The sequence below is a fragment of the Heterodontus francisci genome, chromosome 42 (genome assembly GCF_036365525.1).
Source record: "Heterodontus francisci isolate sHetFra1 chromosome 42, sHetFra1.hap1, whole genome shotgun sequence".
Taxonomy (NCBI): Eukaryota; Metazoa; Chordata; class Chondrichthyes; order Heterodontiformes; family Heterodontidae; genus Heterodontus; species Heterodontus francisci.
Genome location: NC_090412.1, coordinates 27,677,952 through 27,694,481, shown reverse-complemented (window position 1 = coordinate 27,694,481; position 16,530 = coordinate 27,677,952). Strand labels below are relative to the sequence as shown.

At 45.7% G+C, this 16,530-nt stretch overlaps 1 protein-coding gene across 1 annotated transcript in view; it reads right to left on the bottom strand.

Moving 5' to 3' along the window:
- The window catches only part of LOC137355300 (fatty acid-binding protein, intestinal-like), a 56,039-nt gene extending 47,962 nt beyond the window's left edge, over positions 1-8,077 (bottom strand). Inside the window, exon 1 of the mRNA XM_068020286.1 lies at positions 8,042-8,077. The gene's annotated coding sequence lies outside the window, so the exon portion shown is untranslated. The remainder of the gene's footprint in view (positions 1-8,041) is intronic.
- Positions 8,078-16,530: the final 8,453 nt, after the last annotated feature.

Genomic DNA, 16,530 nt, shown 5'->3' with positions numbered 1-16,530 from the left:
CTGTTTGACATCAGTCTCCCCTCACTCCCCATATCCAGTCATTTCCCACCCAATCAAAAACCTCTCCCTCTCATTCCCCATAGCCATTAAAATCCCACCCAGCCTAATCCCACTCACTCCCTATACCCTTTAATATCCCACCCAGTCTAATCCCACTCCTCTGCTCACTCCCCGTCACTCACTCCCCATACCCTTTAATATCCCACCCAGCCTAATCCCACTCACTCCCTATACCCTTTAATATCCCACCCAGCCTAATCCCACTCACTCCCTATACCCTTTAATATCCCACCCAGTCTAATCCCACTCACTCCCCATACCCTTTAATATCCCACCCAGTCTAATCCCACTCCTCTGCTCACTCCCCGTCACTCACTCCCCATACCCTTTAATATCCCACCCAGCCTAATCCCACTCACTCCCTATACCCTTTAATATCACATCCAGCCTAATCCCACTCTCCTGCACACTCCCCGTACCCTTTAATATCCCACCCAGCCTAATCCCACTCACTCCCCATACCCTTTAATATCACATCCAGTCTAATCCCACTCCCCTGCTCACTCCCCGTTCCCTTTAATATCCCACCCAGTCTAATCCCACTCCCCTGCTCACTCCCCATCCGAAGGTACAAACATATGAACTCAGAGCAGGAGTAGGCCATTCGGCCCCTGGATCCTGCTCCCCCATTCTATAAGATCATGGCGGCTGCTCTGTTTGTGGATTGAACTCCAGTTCACTGCCTACCCCAGATATCCTTTGACTCCCTTGTTTGTCAAGAATCTGTCTACCTGTGCCTTAAAAGCATTCAATGACCCTGCCTCCACTGCTCTCCGGGGAAGAGAGATCCACAGACCCTCAGAGAAAGAATTTCTCCTCATCTCTGTCTTAAATGGGAGATCCCTTATTTTAAAACTGTGCCCCCTAATTTCAGTCTCTCCCACAAGGGGAAACATCCTTTCAACATATGCTGCTTTTCTATTTTTCTGGCCAAAGTGGACAAGTTCACACTTTCCCACATTATTTTCCATCTGCCAAACATTTGACCACTCACTTAAACCTATCTATATCCCTTTGCAGACTCCTTATGACCACTTCACAACGTATTCTCCTACCTACCTTTGTGTCATCAGCAAATTTAGCAACCACATGTTCTGTCCCTTCATCCAAATCATTGATATAAATTGCAAATAGTTGAGGCCCCAGCACTGATGCCTGTGACCCTCCTCTAGTTACAGCTTGCCAACCTGAAAACGACCCGTTTATGCCTACTGTCTGTTTCCTGTTAGCTAACCAATTCTCTGTCCATGGTACTATGTTACCCCCTACACCATGAGCTCTTATTTTGTTTAATAACCTTTGATGTTTCAAATGCCTTCTGGAAATCCAAGTACACCACATCACAGGTTCCCCTTTATCCACATTGCTTGTTACTTCCTCAAAGAACTCTAATAAATTAGTCAAACACCATTTCCCTTTCACAAAGCCATGTTGACTCTGCCCGATTGCATTGAGATTTTCTAAATGACCTGCTATAACCTTCTTAATAATATATTCTATCAGTTTCCCAATGACAGATGTTAAGCTAATTGGCCTGTAATTTCCTGCTTTCTGTCGTCCTCCTTTCTTGAACAGCGGAGTTACATTTGCTATTTTCCAGTCTGATGGGACCTTTCCAGAATCTAGGGAATTTTGGAAAATTAAAACCAATGCATCCACTATCTCAGCAGCCACTTCTTTTCAGACCCTAGGATGAAGTCCATCAGGACGTGGGGACTTATCAGCTTTTAGTCCTAATAATATTCTTGGTACCCTTTCCCTGGTGATGATAATTATTTCAAGTCCCTCCTTCCCATTGAACTCTTGATTCACAATTATTTCTGGGATGTTATTTGTATCCTCTACAGTGAAGACAGATGCAAAAATTCTGTTCAATTCTTCTGTCATTATCTTATTTTCCATTAGTAACTCCCCAGACTCACTCTCTCGAGGACCAACACTCACTTGACTTACTCTTTCCTTTTTAAATACTTGTAGAAACTCTTACGATCCATTTTTATATTTATAGCTAGCTTTCTCTTGTACTCTAATTTCTCTCTTTTTTTTAAAGTCATTCTTTGCTTGAGATTCCAATCTTCTGACCCGCCACTATTGCGCTGAATTGTATGCCTTTTCATTCAATTTGATACTATCTTTAACTTCCTTAGTTAGCCACAGATGGTGTGTCCTTCCCCTCAAGTCTTTCTCACTGGAATCTATCTTTGCTGAGTGTTATGAAATATCTTCTTAAATGTCGGCCGTTGCATTTCTATTGACATATCCCTTAGCCTAATTTCCCAGTTTGCTTTAGTCCAGTCTAATCCCACTCCCCTGCTCACTCTCCTAACCCTTTAATATCCCACGCAGTCTCATCCCACTGTCCCCCTCACCCCCCATACCCTTTAATATCCCACCCAGTCTAATGCCACTCCCCTGCTCACTCCCCATACCCTTTAATATCCCACCCAGTCTAATCACACTCCCCATACCGATTAATATCTCACCCAGTCTAATCCCACTCCCCATCCCCATTAATATCTCACCCAGTCTAATCCCACTCCCCTGCTCACTCCCCATACCCTTTAATATCCCACCCAGTCTAATCACACTCCCCATACCGATTAATATCTCACCCAGTCTAATCACACTCCCCATACCCATTAATATCTCACCCAGTCTAATCCCACTCCTCTGCTCACTCCCCATACCCTTTAATATCCCACCCAGTCTAATCACACTCCCCTGCTCACTCCCCATACCCTTTAATATCTCACCCAGTCTAATCCCACTCCCCTGCTCACTCCCCATACCCATTAATATCTCACCCAGTCTAATCCCACTCCCCTGCTCACTCCCCATACCCTTTAATATCCCACCCAGTCTAATCCCACTCCCCTGCTCACTCCCCATCCCCATTAATATCCCACCCAGTCTAATCCCACTCCCCATACCCATTAATATCTCACCCAGTCTAATCCCACTCCCCTGCTCACTTCCCATACCCTTTAATATCCCACCCAGTCTAATCCCACTCCCCATACCCATTAATATCACACCCAGTCTAATCTCACTGTCTCCCTCACTCCCTACACCATTTAATATTCCACTCTCCTGTTTGCTCCACAAACTCCTTAATCCTCTTTTTCAAATAAATATCTAAATTGGTTTGAAAGAACTGCAGAACTCTCCTTCAAAAATGGTTTGTGGCAGAGAGTTCCACATTCTAATCACCATCTATGTGAACTTTTCTTAAACCATCCTTCAACTCTGTAATTATTTTAAATCTGTGTTCTCTCATTACTACTTCGCCAACCAGCGGAAGTAATCTTTCACTAATTATCTTATTATAATCCTTCATTATCTTGAAAACCTCCAATGAGCAGTAGTCCTACCACATCATACTTCACAAAGGAGGACACAAGTGGCGCAGTGGTTAGCACCACAGCCTCACACCTCTCAGTGCCCCTTTTAAAAAAACATTTCCAGGGACTGTTTTTCAAAGTCAAGTGGCCTTTATATGACCCCCTTTGAAAAGCCCAAAGTTTAACATTTCTTCAATCTTTCAAAGAAATGGCTGACCAACTAAATGCATGCTTTGGTTCTATCTTCACAAAGGAGGACACAAATATCATACCAGAAATGTTAGGGAACACAGGGTTTAGTGAGAGGGAGGAATTGAAGGAAATCAGTATTAGTAGAGAAATGGTGTTGGGGAAATTGATGGGATTGAAGGCCGATAAATCCCCAGGGCCGAATGGTCTGCATCCTAGAGTACTTAAGGAAGTGGCCCTAGAAATAGTGGATGCATTGGTGTTCATCTTCCAAGATTCTATAGACTTTGGAACAGTTCCTACAGATTGAAGGGTAGCTAATGTAACCCCACTATTTAAAAAGGGAGGAAGAGAGAAAACAGGGAATTATAGACCAGTCAGCCTGATGTCGGTAGTGGGGAAAATTCTGGAGTCCATTATCAAAGATTTTATAGCAGAGCACTTAGAGAACAGTGGTAGAATTGGGCAGAGTCAGCATGGATTTACGAAAGGGAAATCATGCTTGACAAATCTACTAGAATTCTTCGAGGATGTAACTAGTAGAGTTGATGAGGGGGAGCCAGTAGATGTGGTTTATTTGGATTTTCAGAAGGCTTTCGACAAAGTCCCACATAATAGAATAGCATGTAAAATTAAAGTGCATGGGACTGGGGGTAATGTATTGCAATGGATAGAAAATTGGTTGGTGGACAGGAATCAAAGAGTAGGGATAAATGGGTCTTTTTCCGAATGGCAGGCAGTGACTAGTAGGGTACCACAGGGATCGGTGCTAGGACCCCAGCTATTCACAATATATATTAATGATTTAGATGAGGGAACTAAATGTAATATCTCCAAATTTGCAGATGACACAAAACTGGGTGGGAGGGTGAGTTGTGAGGAGGATGCAGAGAGGCTTCAGGGTGATTTGGACAAGTTGAGTGATTGGGCTAATGCTTGGCAGAGGCAGTATAATGTGGATAAATGTGAGGTTATCCACTTTAGTAGTAAAAACAGGAAGGCAGATTATTATCTGGCTATAAACTGAGAGAGGGGAATATGCAGCGAGTCCTGGGTGTTCTTGTACACCAGTCGCTGAAGGTAAGCTTGCAGGTGCAACAGGCAGTAAAAAGGGCAAATGGTATGTTGGCCTTCATAGCGAGAGGATTCGAGTACAGGAGCAGGGATGTCTTGTTGCAATTATACAGGGCCTTGGTGAGGCCACACTTGGAATGTTGTGTACAGTTTTGGTCTCCTTATCTGAGGAAGGATGTTCTTGCTATTGAGGGAGTGCAGCGAAGGTTTACCAGACTGATTCCTGGGATGACAGGACTGACGTATGAGGAGAGATTGGGTCGATTTGGCCTGTATTCACTAGCATTTAGAAGAATGAGAGGGGATCTCATAGAAACCTACAAAATTTTAACAGGACTTGACAGACTAGATGCAGGAAGGATGTTCGCAATGAGGGGGGAGTCCAGAACCAGGGGTCACAGTCTAAGGATATGGGGTAAGCCATTTAGGACCGAGATGAGGAGGGATTTCTTCACCCAGTGAGTGGCGAACCTGTGGAATTCGCTACCACAGAAAGCAGTTGAGACCAAATCATTAAATATATTTAAGAAAGAGTTAGATATAGTTCATAGGACTAAAAGATCAAGGGATATGGGGAGAAAGTGGGAACAGGGTGCTGAGTTTGTGATGATCAGTCATGATCAGCCATATTGAATGGCGGTGCAGGCTCGAAGGGCAGGATGGCCTATTCCTGCTCCTATTTTTCTTTGTTTCTATGTAAAGCTAACAGGTCTGTAATTCCTTGTTTTCTCTCTCCCTCCCTTCTTAAATACTGGGGTGACATTTACAACCTTCCAATCTGCAGGAACCACTCCAGAATCTATAGAAGTTCGGAAGATGATCATCATAGCATCCATTATCTCCATAGCTACCTCTTTCAACACTCTGAGATATATCAGGTCCCGGGGACTTATCAACCTTCAGCCCCATTAATTTCTCCAATACAGCCTTCTTACTAATACTAATTTCCTTCAATTCTGCAGTCCCCCTAATCCCTTGGGTCTCTAATTCTGGGAAATTTCTTGTATCTTCCTCAGTGAAAACAGGCACAAAGTAATCATTTAGCTTCTCTGCCATTTCTTTATTCCCCATTATAAATTCTGCTGACTCTGCCTGTATGGGACCCACATTTGTCTTAGCCAAACATTTCCTTTTTACATACCTGTAGAAACTTTTACAATCTGTTTTTATATCTTTTGCTAACTTACATTCATATTCTATTCTCTCTTTCTTTAACAGTTTTTTGGTTCTCCTTTGCTGAATTCTAAAATCCTCCCAATCGTCAGGTTTACTACTATTTCTGGCAACTTTATAGGCCATTTCTTGTAATCTTATACAATCCATAACTTCCTTTGTTATCTACGGTTGACTGCCTTTACTTTTGGGTTTTTGTGCTGTGAAGGAATGTATAGTTGCTGTAAACTATGTAATATTTATTTAAAGACTATCCATTGCCTATGTACTGTCATACCTTTTAATGTTTTTTCCCAATCCACCTCAGCCAATTTGCCCCTCATACCATCATAATTTCCTTTGTTCAAATTTAACATCCTGGCTTCAGATTGAACTACCTCACTTTCAAACATAATGTAAAATTCTATCATATTATGGTCACTCATCCCCAAAGGGTTCTTTTACAGCAAGATTATTAATTAGCCCTTTCTCATTACATAATCTTAGATCTAAAATAGCCTGATCTCTAACCTGTTCCTCAACATACTGCTCTAGAAAACTATCCCTAACACACTCCAGAAACTCGTCCTCCACAGCATTAGTGCTCATTAGGTTTACCCAGTCTATATGCAGATTGAAATCACCCATGATTAATCTATTACTCATGCTATATGCTTCTCTAATCTCCTGATTAATGCCATGCCCCACACTACCACTAATGTTTGGTGGCCTATAAGCAACTCCAACCAATGTTTGCTGCCCCTTGCTGTTTCTTAGCTCCACCCGAACAGATTCCACATTTTGTTCTTCTGATCTGAGATCCTTCCTTATTAATGTACTGATCCCATTCCTTATTATCAGTGCAACACCACCTCCTTTTTCTTTTTGCCTGTCCTTCCTAAATGTCAAATATCCTTGAATATTCAGTTCCCTGTCTTGGTCACCCTGTAGCCATGTTTCGGTTATGGCAATTAGATCATATCCATTTACCTCTGTTTGGGCCTTTACATCATCTACCTTGTTGTGAATGCTGCGTGCATTCAGGTAGAGTGCCCTTAACCTTATCTTCTTGACATTCTGTATTCTGAGCTTAGTTGATGCTCACCTTTGTTTCGCCTGCCTTCTAATGTCACTTGCTACTTTTCTACCTCCTGTTATCAGCTTTACTTCCTTCCAATTTGAGCTATCCCTCAGGTTCCCATCCCCCTGACAAGCTAGTTTAAACCCTCCCCAACAGCACTAGCAAATCTCCCTGTGAGGATATTAATTCCAGGTCCTGTTAAGCTGTAGCCCGTCCATCTTGTACAGACCCCACCTGCCCCAGAAGCGGTCCCAATGCCTCAGAAACCTGATGCCCTCCCTCCATCACCAATTCTCCAGCCACGTGTTCAATCGATCAATCCTCCTATTTCTATGCTCACTAGCAAGTGGCACTGGGAGTAATCCTGAGATTACTGCTTTGGAAGTCCTGCTTTTTAATTTCCTTCCTAACTCCCTGAAATCTGCTTTCAGGACCTCATCCCTCTTCCTACCTGTGTCATTGGTACCAATGTGGACCACGACCTCTGGCTGTTCACCCTCCCCCAGAAGGATGTCCTGCAGCTGCTCTGTGACATCCTTCACCCTGGCACCAGGGAGGCAACACACCAACCTGGAATCACGTTTACTGCTGTCGAAATGCCTGTCTGTTCCCCTGACTATTGAATCTCCTATCACTATTGCTCTTCCACGTTTCTTTCTCCCCTCCTGTCCAGCTGACCAAACGGGGTGCCACGGACGTTGCTCTGGCTGCACTCCCCTGAGGAAACATCGCCCTCACTAGTATCAAAAATGGAAAACCAATTAGCAAGCAAGATAGACTCGGGGGACTCCTGCACTGCCTGCCTGGTTCTCCTAGACTGCCTGATGGTCATCCATTCCATCTCTGCTTGCATGCTCCTTACCCGCGGTGTGACCACCTCCCTAAATGTGCTATCCACATAATCCTCTGCCTCGCGGATGCACAACAGTGACTCCAGCCGCTGCTTGATTTCCGAAGCCCGGAGCTCAAACTTCTGCAGCCGGTGACACTTCCTGTAGACGTGTTCATCTAGGACACATGGTGCGTCCATGACTTCCCACATACCGCAGGATGTACATTCTACTTGGCCAAGCTAACCTGCCATAACGTAGCTTTAAAAACTTTTTATTACAATGAGAAGTAAAATAACTTACCAGTTACTCACCAATCAACTTCTTCCCCTGTACCAAAGAGAGAGGCAGCTACTGGAAGCGAAAAAAGGTAGAAGAAATAAAGAAAGGAGCCACTCTCTCACGCACCAAACTCCTACTTTACACTCTCTGCACTCAAATTTCTTTTCTTCTTAATTTATAGTTCCCCTCCTTACTGAACTCCCTCAATTACCAAACTCCGTTCTTCACTAACTGTGCCCTCCGGCAACACTCAATGCAGCCAAGGAGCACTGAGAGTCCCCTGAATTTATACTCTGGAAACAATGCTGTGTCAGCTCTGCTGGAGCTCTGCTAAAGCTCAGAAACCAGTTTCAGCTATCTACCTAATGAACTAGCTACAGCTACTCTCAGAGTGTTCGTATACCCCTGTTTAAAACAGCAAGAAACCTAACTTACCTCTTAACTGAAACAGGAATTTCAATTAATTGCTCGAGGTAAACAAAACAAAAACTAGTCTTGAGAAATTAACCCTTAAAATTCACTCACTTACCAAACTCCCTTCTTCACACTCAGTGCAGACTATATAAAAACAGAGAATGCTGGAAATACTTATCGGGTCTGGCAGCATCTATAGAGAGAGCAAAACAGAGTTAATGGATGAAAGGTCACAGACCTGAAACGTTAACTCTCTGTTTCTCTCTCTACAGATGCTGCCAGACCAGCTGAGTATTTCCAGCACTTTCTGTTTTTATTTCAGATTTCCAGCATCTGCAGTATTTTGCTTTTGATTTATTGCCCATCCCTAGTTGTTCTGAGAAAGTCGTAGAGGGGCTTTTAACTCTTTGGTGCAACTGAATAGTTTACTAGGCCAATTTAGAGGGCAATTAAAGTCAATCATTACTGTGGGACTGTAGTCACATATAGGCCAGACCAAGTAAATACACAGCAGGTTTCCTTCTGTAAAGGACGTGAGTGACCCAGGTGGGTTTTTACAACAATTCTGCAGTTTTGTGGTTGCTTTTATTGATAGCAGCTTTTTATTTTGAACTGAAATCTCAAACTCACCTTCTCTGAATTGATCATCCAGATCCAGCCTCCTGGTTTCTTTGATCTGGGTGTATTTTGAGGCAATGTGTATAAACCATCCCTGGACTAGTCCAAGGAACACTTGTTTTGTGATTGTCAGCAACACATGAACCAAACCCTGCAAAAACTGTTCAACATCCTCAAAAAAACTGAGTCAGCCCCCGAAAAACTGGCTGTTCCGGACAAGCCTGGACGTGTTAGCGCAAGTACTTACACAGAATTTGTAACTTCAGCAATGCTTTTTTTATTCATTGACAGGATATGGGCATCTCTGGCAAAGCCAGCCTTTATTGTCCATCCCTAATCACCCATGAGGTGGTGAGTCACCTTCTTGACAACTGGTTGGCTTTCTCGGCATTTTCAGAGGGCAGTTAAGAGTCAACCACATTATCTTGGATCTGGAGTCACATGTAGGCCAGGCCGTGTAAGGACAGCAGTCCTTCCCTAAAGGATATTAGTGAACCAGACAGGATTTTACAACAAGCCGGTAGTCTCATGGTTGCCATTACTGACATGGACTGTTTTTTTAAATTCCAGACTTATGTCATCAATTGAATTTAATTTATCCAGCTGCCATATCTCAGAGCTCTGGATTACGAGTCCAGTAACATAACCAGTATTGGACCAAGCCCCTTCACTTCAATAAAATCAATGAAAGAACATGAAAGGGGAAGGAAATGGAAGTAAAAGTGAGGAGAGGTGGAAACGGGCGACAGGCTCACTATCACCTGTTCTCTCAATGGCCCAAAACCGAAATTAACCCTATTGGTACATGGGAGAGGATTCAGAAAAGAATGATTCGAACTATGTCAGGACTTTGAGCATTAAATTATGAAGTTAGGTTCACAAACTAAATTTGTCTTTGTTAAGAAAAAGGGAGCAAGAGACAGTGGGATGACTGAAGATTTAAAAATGCTCCATTTGGTTAATCTAGGCTCACGCTGTTTATTCATGTGGGACTGTGATCAACGAACTGGACGTTGAGTGCAGAATTAAACTGCCTCAGGCAAGTTTACAATCAGAAAGAATGTGAGGAAAAGCTCTAATTAAAGCAATTTATGGTAAAGGGAAAATGGGCTGAATATCGGTTCAGGAGCAGGTGTTATGGGCAGGATTTTTAGGTCCTGCCGGGGGTGGGAATGGAGGTGGATGGGTGGTGAAAACGCCGGTGCTGTTTTCCCATCGGCATTCCTGGCACCGGTGAGTTTCACCAGGATGGGGGAGGGCGGCCCGGAGAACACGCCCAATCCCTTAATAATGGTAGTTGAACAGCTCATTAAGAGCTCGTTGAGGGTCATGTTCAGATTTTGCCAGAGGCACACAGGCTGCATGCTGGGTCTCGGCAGACTAGGTGTACGGCGGTGGGTACACAGCAAAGAGCCAATCATGGCTAGCCCAGCTGGGCCCCATGAAAGGGAGAACAGTACTGAGGGGGCTGCAGTCATTGGCACACAGGTGCCATCGGGTCAGTACGAGTTTTGGGGAGACTGGTCAGTAAGTGCACGGGCAGCACAGGGGGTCATCATGCAGCTGTGTCTTCACCATGCTGTCGGATAGGCTGGAGTGCAATGCACCCTCTTAATCTACGCATTCCAGTTTCTATTCACCCTCTTCACCAGGGATGCCAATCTCACCTTGCCCAACATCCACATTGTCAGTGACCTTGGTGATTTTCATGGCTCCTTCTGCCATGTTGGTGATGATGTGTAAGAAGGGAATCCTTCACACAGTCTAGGTCCTTTCACAGGCACCGTGAGCCTGTTTCTCCTGCAAAGAGAGAGAGAGATAAAGCACTGCTGGCCTCTATGGTCCATGCCAGTGACTCATAGACATAGGAAGCTGCAGGTCACAGTGCTGGCAGGTCCTCAGCAGCTCTATGGCTGAGGGGTCAGTGAGTACCCTGGGCACACACTCCTCCCATGTTCAGGGGCAGCATGCACCCTCAGGCTCCTCAGCTGCAGTGTCTGCTGGATGTTGAATACCCAGAGGCCTGTCCTGAGTTGCCCAGCATTACACTCATCTAGCCAGAGCAAACAAGGTCATTGAACCTTTCCCAGCACTGGACACAGCTCCTCTAGACTGCACTCTGTCCACTCACTGTCTCTGTCACCTCGATCCAGGCCTGTTTGGTCTGGGAGGGTGGCCTCCGCCTGCCACCCTCCAGGAAGAGGACCTCCCTCTTCTTCCTCACTACCTCGAAGAGGACCTCCAGGTTGGCATCTGCAAAGCAAGGGGCAGCCCTGCCCTGTGTTCCAGGCCTCTGCCTCTCCTGCTCCATCTTTATTTCAGCCAATAAATTTGTGATACAACAGCCACAGTAATGGCTACTGTTGTGGATCGAAATTGGGCCCCGTCTCTTTCAGTCCCGCAATTTTTTTCAACCCCATCCCAGCTGCTAATTGACTGCCCAACCCACCCTCCAGGCAATTAACATGAAAATTTGTGGCTGTCACTGCTTCCCGCACAGGAGGATGCAACATAAATACAACATGGAGTTCAGTTGATTGAAGATCTCAAACAGGTTTATTAACAGCTAACAAGTATATACAGTGCAGAGCTAACTATTTACAGGACCTGCCTCTTGGTGTTACAGTTACAGAGTGAATCTGGCAAGCAGTCACGTGACTGCATGCTGGCACGTAGCTTATTAGTATACTAAGATCTTAAAGGGACATCACTCTTAAATCACACAACATCACTGTTACAAGAAAATTAATGGCAAAAAAATATTAACAGCCTGGATTTTTCAGTCAGTGGTGAAACAAGGGTGCTTGCCACTGCACTCAGAGAAAACTCCACTGAGAGATCAAGCAGTCTCTGTGGTGAGAATTTTATCACTCTGAATGCACAATTGATTTTAATACAGTTTAGTGGGGATTCCCAGTGTGGGGCTGTCGTGATGTCATCTAGCTGTCCCAGTAGCCAATCACATTAACAAATTCTCACAGACAGCCAACCAGGAAATGGAAAGCACAAATAATTAAACCAGTGTTTAAACATTTTACTGACACCAAAATAAAGATTGGGACATATACATGGGATTAAGGGAGAAGCTGAAACATCATGACCAAATTTTAACCTTTTTTTATTAACTAATGTAAAAATCTAGTTTAAAAAAGTCAAGAAATTACTCAATGAAGACATTTAACAGCATTCCACAAAAATGATTTTTTTTTTCAGGGCCTGATCAATTGTTCAGCAGTCATTATCACTCAGATCACTGTTAGAAACCCAGTAGCACCTACTTGAACAGGGCTTAATTTTTTATGGGGCTTCTAATAGCGATGTGAGAACGGAAACGTTTTTTAATATTCATTCATGGGATGAAAGCATTGCTGGCTAGGCCAGCATTTATTGCCCATCCCTAATTTCCCCTGAGAAAGTGGTGGTGAGCAGCTTTCTTGCACCGCTGCAGTCCATGTGCTGTTCAGGACGGAGTTCCAAGATTTTGACCCAGCGACAGTGAAGGAACGGTGACATAGTTCCAACTCAGGATGGTATGTGGCTTGGAGAGGAACTTGCAGGTGGTGGTGTTCACATGCATGTGCTGCCCTTATCCTTCTAGGTGGTAGAGGTTGTGGGTTTGGAAGGTGCTGTTGAAGAAGTCTTGGTGAGTTGCTGTAGTGCATCTTGTATGGTACACACTGCTGCCACTGTGCTCTAATGGTGACAGGAGTGAATGTTGAAGGTGGTGGACGGGGTGCCAATCAAGTGGGCTGCTTTGTCCTGGATGGTGTTGAGCTTCTTGAGTGTTGTTGGAGCTGCACCCATCCAGGCAAGTGGAGAGTATTCCATCACACTCTTGACTTGTGCCTTGTAGATGGTGGACAGGCTCTGGGGAGTCAGGAGGTGAGTTATTCATCACAGAATTCCCAGCCTCTGACCTGCTTTTGCAGCCACAGTATTTATATGGCTGGTCCAGTTCAGTTTCTGCTCAATGGTAATCTCCAGGATGTTGATAGTGCGGGATTAAGCGATGGTAATGCCATTGGATGTCAAGGGGAGATCGTTGGATTCTCTCTTGTTGGAGATGATCATTGCCTGGCACCTGTATGGCGCGAATGTTACTTGCCACTTATCAGCCCAAGCATAAATATTGTCCAGGTCTTGTTGCATGTGAACATAGACTGAGGGGTTGCAAATGATATTGAACATTTTGCAATCATCAGCAAACATCCCCACTTTTGACCTTATATTGGTGGGAAGGTCATTGATGAAGCAGCTGGAGATGGTTGGACCTAGAACACTACCGTGAGGAACTCCTGCAGCAATCTCCTGGGACTGAGATGTTTCGCCTGCAACAACCACAACCATCTTCCTTTGTGCTAGGTATGACTCCAACCAGTGGAGAGTTTTCCCCCGATTTCCATTGACTTCAATTTTTCGAGGGCTTCTTGATGCCGTATTCAGTCAAATGCTGCCTTGATGTCAAGGGCAGTCATTCTCGCCTCACCTCTGGAATTCAGCTCTTTTGCCCATGATTTGACCAAGGCTGTAATGAGGTCTGGAGCCGAGGGGCCCTGGTGGAACCCAAAGTGAGCATCGGTTCTCACCACATCAATTGATTTCAGTGGGGTGAGTTGGGAGCTGGTTGGGGGTTGGCTGGGCGTTTTGGGGTGGGTTGGTGGTACACACTGCAGCCTGTGAGGTAGCAATGAATAACAGACTGCAACTTCGGCATTTCTGCGTTAATCTGCAACTCGCACAAAATCCTGACGTTGTGGTCAGATTCCGAGAGGGTAATGATGGCGAACGCTGACAGCTTGTCATCAAAACCTCTGCAAATTCCAAGCCTTTATTTTAACATAACTGCACAGAGACAGAAGAACAAGGGGAAACATAGATGGGCAGCTCATGGAAACAGCAACGATGGCCTCAGTCTGAGAGAGCTTCGTCAGAATGTATTTCAAACAGTCCGATTACCTACAAGATTTCTGAAAGAATTAGCTCTTTGCAGTCTTCCTGCTGTCTTGGACATGGGTGAGCTCAGGGCGTGGAGACAAAGGGTTGGGATGTCTGTGGGAATTCTCCTAACCATCTGTCACAGATTTGTGCCATTTCTCTGCTGTTTCCATGGATCTTCTGTCAAAGCTGCACCTGGTATTCGAGAGAATCCCCACAGAGGTTCAACCCTAAAGTGGAAACCAAATTTAAATTGTGTTCTTGGGTTGTGGGAAACACTGGCAAGGCAGTATTTATTCCCCAACCCGAGCTCCCTTAAGTGTATGAAGGATGGATCACATATTGTGGAACTGGAACCAGAGCAGGCTGGGGTGCCAGATTCCCTTTCCTGAAGCACATTAGTTATTAAAAACAAGCCCACATCTTTCATGGTCATTTCCCTGGTGCTAATCAACATGATTTTGGAAGTTAAATTTACAACCATGTTGGATTTGAACTCACACCCTCTTGGATCCCAGTCAGAGAAGCATTACCAATGGGCTAACATATTCAGCTCCTGCAGCTGTTGAAATGATTTGGGCTAAGCCCTTGGTGAATCATTGCATTTCTTTGTTCTGTGCATCATACAAGCCTGACTGGGTCTAGGGACAAGAGTATTGCTCATCGGGGTGTGGACAATGCCGTTCACTATCATAAACATTCCCTCCAGCACTGACGCACAGTCGCTGCAGTGTGCACTGTCTATAATATGCAGTGCAACAACTCATCTAGGCTACTTCAAAAATCCCCCATCGTCATTTCTTGAATGATTCCAGGTTTTCTTCCGTGTTCTACCCAGAGGCCATTGGATGTGTTTGCCACTGTGTGTGAAGAGCTTCTGTCAGCTGTCTGAAATTTGCCCTTCGCTCATTTGCACTTGCGTCCCATTGTCCTAATCACAATTCATTTTTGAGTAATTATCTGAATCCAGCTTTTCAATATAGACCACTATCTTAAATCACCTCACTGTTACCTCCCTTGAAGGTAGAAAAGACCGAGTTTGTCCAATCTTTCCTCATAAATCAGATCTTTGACACAAAGCCATTCCCCTGCTCCGTGTGTGAGAAGCGATTCATCCAATCACCTTGGTTTACGCAAATAAATGGTTTGACCTTTTAAATGTTCTGACTATGAGAAGAGGTTCAAAGCAAAAACTATCTCCTAAAACACCAACGTACTCACACGGGGGAGAGGCTGTTCACCTGCTCCATATGTAGGAAGTGATTTGCTGACTCATTCCTCTTGTTTTTTTTCTTTATTCCTCAGGCCCCCTTTATATACATTTAAAAAAAAATAACTTTATTAAAATCAAATAAACAAAAATCTCAAATTAAAATGCCATTCTCGGTGTCGACGATGCACTCCAGTCCCTGCGGTGCCCACCGGTCGCGGAAGGCCTCAAGCTTACCGGCGGACACCGCATGCTCCTTCTCCAGGGACACCCGGGCGCAAATGTAACCGCGGAAGAGGAGCAGGCAATCAGGGAGGGTGGACCCCCCGACGGCCCGCAGCCTGGACCTGTGAATTGCCATCTTGGCCAGGCCCAGGAGCAGACCGATGAGACGATCCTCCTCCTGGCCCACACCCCTCCTCACCGGGTGCCCAAAGATCAGGAGCGTGGGACTGAAGTGCAGCCAGAACTTGAGGAGCAGCCCCTTCAAATGCTCAAAGAGGGGCTGCCCCTTCAAATGCTCAAAGAGGGGCTGCAACCTCGCACACTCCATATATACACGGAACACGGACTCGTCCAGGCCGCAGAAATTACATACTCAAACGTCTATTGCACAGGACTGCCCTGTGCAACACCCTCCACCCCAGGTCCCCGATGTAAAGGGGGAGGACTCCCGCGTAGAGAGACCTCCATTGGGGTTTTCCCTCGCCGCCAGATGGCAATGCGGACCGCCAGGGCGTGTCCGGCCAGTTGACGAGGCCGAGGAAGTGGAGTTTGTGCAGGAGCAGCCCGTACAGGAAACCCCTCCGCGCTGATTGGAATGGCACAGAGGGCATTTCCGAGAGGCGGCTCGGGTTGTGCGGGATCGGCTCCCGAGGAGGGTTTCGGGGCCTGGGTCCGATGAGCAGTTCCGGCCGAGCAAGGCCAGCTCAGTTGGGAGCGCTCCGCTCTCCCGAGCCCCCTCGCCACCCGCAGTGAGGGGCGACCCGGGGGTTTCGGCTTCTCCTCCGCCCGCTGGTCCATCCCCGGAGTCGGCCACCCGGACAGCCGAGGCGCTCTCCTCCGCCGGCGGGGGAGCATCCTGACAGGAGGCGACCATGTTCCAGACTCGGAATAGATCCTGGTAAAAGGCAGGCAACTCCCTCAGGGAGGCGCGGCTAACGGACTCTGCTGGGAGCTGCGTGTCGTATTGAAGGCGGTGACACTGGCGGAAAAAGTACGTCGCCAGCGCACACCATCTGGGAGGACGCTCGACGTACAGGTATCTCTGCAGGGTCTGAAGGCTGAGAGTCGCAGCCTGGGTGCGGACGCACACCAGCGACTGGTCGCCCTCCTCAATCGGGA